Below are 4,645 nucleotides of genomic sequence, written 5' to 3' on the forward strand. Positions count from 1 at the left end.
TAATGGTAATAACGATAATGATAATAACAATTATAACGATAATAACGAAAATAACGATAATAACATTAATAACAAAAATTATATAATTTCAATAACAGTATAAACAATAAAATCGATACAATAATAACGATATTTACGACAAATGTAATAATAATAATAACGATAATAACGATAAAAAGATAATACTAATAATAATCTTGAAGATAATAACGGTAATTACGCATAATGATAATTATGATAATAACAATAGTAATAATAACAATAATAACGATGATATCGATTATGAGTATAATAAAAATAATATTATTAAATATATTGAGGATAATAACGATAACTACAATAACGACTATAACGATAATAACAATAATTATATAACAATAATAAAGATAATATCGATAATTACAGTAAACATATTAATAATAATAACAATATTAACAATAATATCGATAAAAACGATTTCAACGATAATAATTGTAGTAATAATAACAATAGTAATATTAATAACGATAATAACGATATTAACCATACTAATAATAACAATAATAATAATAATAACGATAATAACACTTATAATGAGAACATTAATATTGATAATAACGGTAATAACTATAATTATAATAAGAACATTATTAATGATAATAACAATAAAAACGATATCAAAACGAAAATAGAAATATTTATAATAATAACGAAAATAGAGATAATCACGATGAAAACGATAATAATAATAACAATCCTAATGATAATAATGATAATAACGATAATAACGATAACAATAATAATAATAATAACGAAAATAACGATAATGACGATAACAATAATAACGAAAATAACCATAATATCGATAATAATAGCAATATTAGCGAGAATAACGATAATAACAAAATAATAAAAACAATAAAAACCATAATAAAGATTGTAACGATAATAATATTAACGGTATTAACGACTATATTCATAATAATAATAACGATAATAAGGATAATAAGGATAATTACGATAATAATAATATCGATAATGACGGCAATAATAATAATAATAATAAGGATATTAACGATAATTACGATAATAGTGATAATAATGATAACGATAATGACGATAATTAAGATAATAACGATAATAATAATAATAATAATATCTACAATAACGATAATAGCGATAATAACGAAAAAATAATAATAATAATATCAATAATAACAATATAAACGGCAATAATACTAATAATAATAATAAAAATAATACTAACGACTATAAAGATAATAGTAGTAGTAGTAATATCTTTATTAACAATAATAACGGTAATAACAATCATAATAATATCGATAAATACAAAATCGAAAACAATGATAAAAATATTAACGAGAATATCGATAATAACAATAATAATATAAACATTAATGTCCACAATAAAAATTAATACAATATTTATAATAAAAATAATAACGATAATAACAATAATAACGGTAATAATAAATACGTTAAAATCGATAATAATAATAACAGTAATAACGATAACAACGATAATATCAATAACAATAATAACATCAATATCGTTAATAACTATAATAATGATGATAACGATAATAATTATAAAAGTGATAGCAATAATAACGATATTTACAATAATAATAAAATTAATAATGTTAGAGGTAATAACGATATTAACAATAATAATGATAATAACGATAATAACGTAAGTAACGATAATAATAATAATAATAATTATGATAATAAACATAATATTAATAATAATAATGATATCGATAATAACGATAATAAAAATAATAACGATAATAACGATATTAACCATTATAAAAATGAAAATAGAAGTAACAATAATAACGATAATCACGATAATAGCCATAATAATAATTCGATAATAACTATAATAATAATAATAATAATAACGGTTAAAACGACAATAACGATAATAGCTATAATAATGATAACGATAATAACGATAATAATTATAATAATAATATTGATCGTAACAATAATAACGATAATGATGATAATAATAGTAATAGTAATAACGATTATAACGATAATGACTATAATAACGATATTAATAATAAAATTAATAACGATACTTACTATAATAACGAAAATAAATATTGTAATAAAAACGATAAAAGAGATAAAAGCAATTAAATAATTACGATTATAACGTTAATAACAACAATAGTAATATAATTATGACGATAATAACGATTATAACGATAATAAAAATAAGAAGAATAAAGTCAATAACGAACCTAACGACTATAACAATGATAATAATAACAATTATAAGGAAAATAACGATTATAACGATTATAGTAATAATAACTGTAACGATAATAGCGATAATAACAATAATAATTATAACAATGAAAAATATAATAATGATAATAACGATAATAATAATGACGATAATATCTACAATAACGATAGAAAAAATAACAATGATAAATATAATAATAGGAACAACGATTGCAACGATAATTAAAATTACATTAAAGACGACAATTATGATAATTACGATAATAATGAAAAGAATATAAACAATAACAATAATAACGAAAAAATTATTATAAGGATAATAAAAATTATAATATCAATAACAACGATAATAATAATTACAATAATAACAATAACACTAATATTGATAATAACGATAATAAACATAACAATAAGTACGAAAATAACTATAATAACGATAATAAAAATAACAATAAAAAAAAACAACGAGAATATCGATCATAACTGTTATATTGTTTATTATAACGATAATAACGATAAAAAGGAAAGTAACTATAACAACAATGATATTAATAAAATTAAAAACAATAATAAAGTTTATAAAGATAATATTAATAAAATTAAAACGCCAATAATAACAAGGAAAATAATAACATTAATAATAACCATAATTACGATAATAACGATAATAATTTTAGTAATAATAATAATAATAGCGATAATAACGTTAATAACGAAAATAACAATTACAATATTAACGATAATATCAATAATATCGATATTAATAATAACAATAATAACAATAATACCGATACTAACGATAATATCGTTAATAATAATAACGATAAAAATGATAATAGCGATAAAAACAATAACGATATTAACGATAATATTGACAATATTAAAGATAATAATGATAATAATTTTAAAACGATAATAATTATCAAAATAATAATAGTAATAACGATAATAACGATAAAAAAATAAAATAATAATGATAATTACGATAATAACGGTAATAATAGTAAAAATAATAACGCTATTAACAATAATAAAGATAATAATAATATTAATTATACCGATAATATCGATTATAATGGAAATAATAATAATAACAATATCGATAATAACGATAATAACGGTAATAACGATAATAATAATAATAATAATAATAATAGTAATAATAATAATGATAATTACGATAATAACGATAATAATAATAGTTATAATAACATTATTACAGTAATAACGATAAAAACAATAATAACGATATTCATAATAACGATTATAAAGACAATATTAATAACAATAATAATATTGATAATAACTATAATAATTATAAGAAAGATAATGACGACAATAACGATAATAATAATAACGATAATAACGATAATATCGATAATAATAATAATAATAATAACAGTAATTATGACAATAACGATAATAACGGCAATAATAATAATTATAATAATAACAATAATATTCATAATAATGATAATGTCGGCAATAATAATAATAATAATAATATTAATACTAGTAAAGATAATGACGATAAAAATAATAATAATACTAACAATAATAACAACAATAACGACAATATCGTTAATACCGATAATAATAATAATAATAACGACATTAATAAATATAATAAATATAATAACGAAATGGTATTAACGATAAAATCGACAATAGTAGTAATAGTAATAACGATAATAACGACAATAAAAATATTAATAATAAAGAAAATATCAATATTATAGGAAGTAACGATTATAACTGTAATAATAATAAAAATATTAACGAAAATAACGAAAATAGCGATTATAACGATATTAAAGACAGTAAAAATTATAATAATAATAAAAAAATTATTAACGATAACAATGAAAATAATGATAATAATAGTACTAATAATAACAATAATAATAATAATAACGATAGTAAAGATAATAACGATAATTATGATAATAACAATTATAATAATATCGTAAATAACGATAATAGTAGAATTAATAATAACGACAATAATAAAAATAGTAATAACAATAACGATAATAACAATAATATCAATAATAATAATAACTTTATTAACGATAATAACAATTATGGTAATAATAATAATACCGATAATTACGATAATAATAATAATAATAAAAAAAATATTAAAAATTTTAATCACCAGAATACTAACAATAATACCGGTTATGATAAGAATAATATTAATAATAATAACGATAATAATGATAATAACGATAATAACTCTAATAATGGTAATAATACTAATAATTATAACGGTAATAACAATAATATCGATAATAATAATATTAATAAGAGCAATAATAACGATAACAGTAATAAGTATAAAATCGATGGTAATGATATTAATGAAAATATCTATAATAAT

This window comes from Vespa crabro, unplaced genomic scaffold (assembly GCF_910589235.1).
Source record: "Vespa crabro unplaced genomic scaffold, iyVesCrab1.2, whole genome shotgun sequence".
In the NCBI taxonomy this organism is placed as follows: Eukaryota; Metazoa; Arthropoda; class Insecta; order Hymenoptera; family Vespidae; genus Vespa; species Vespa crabro.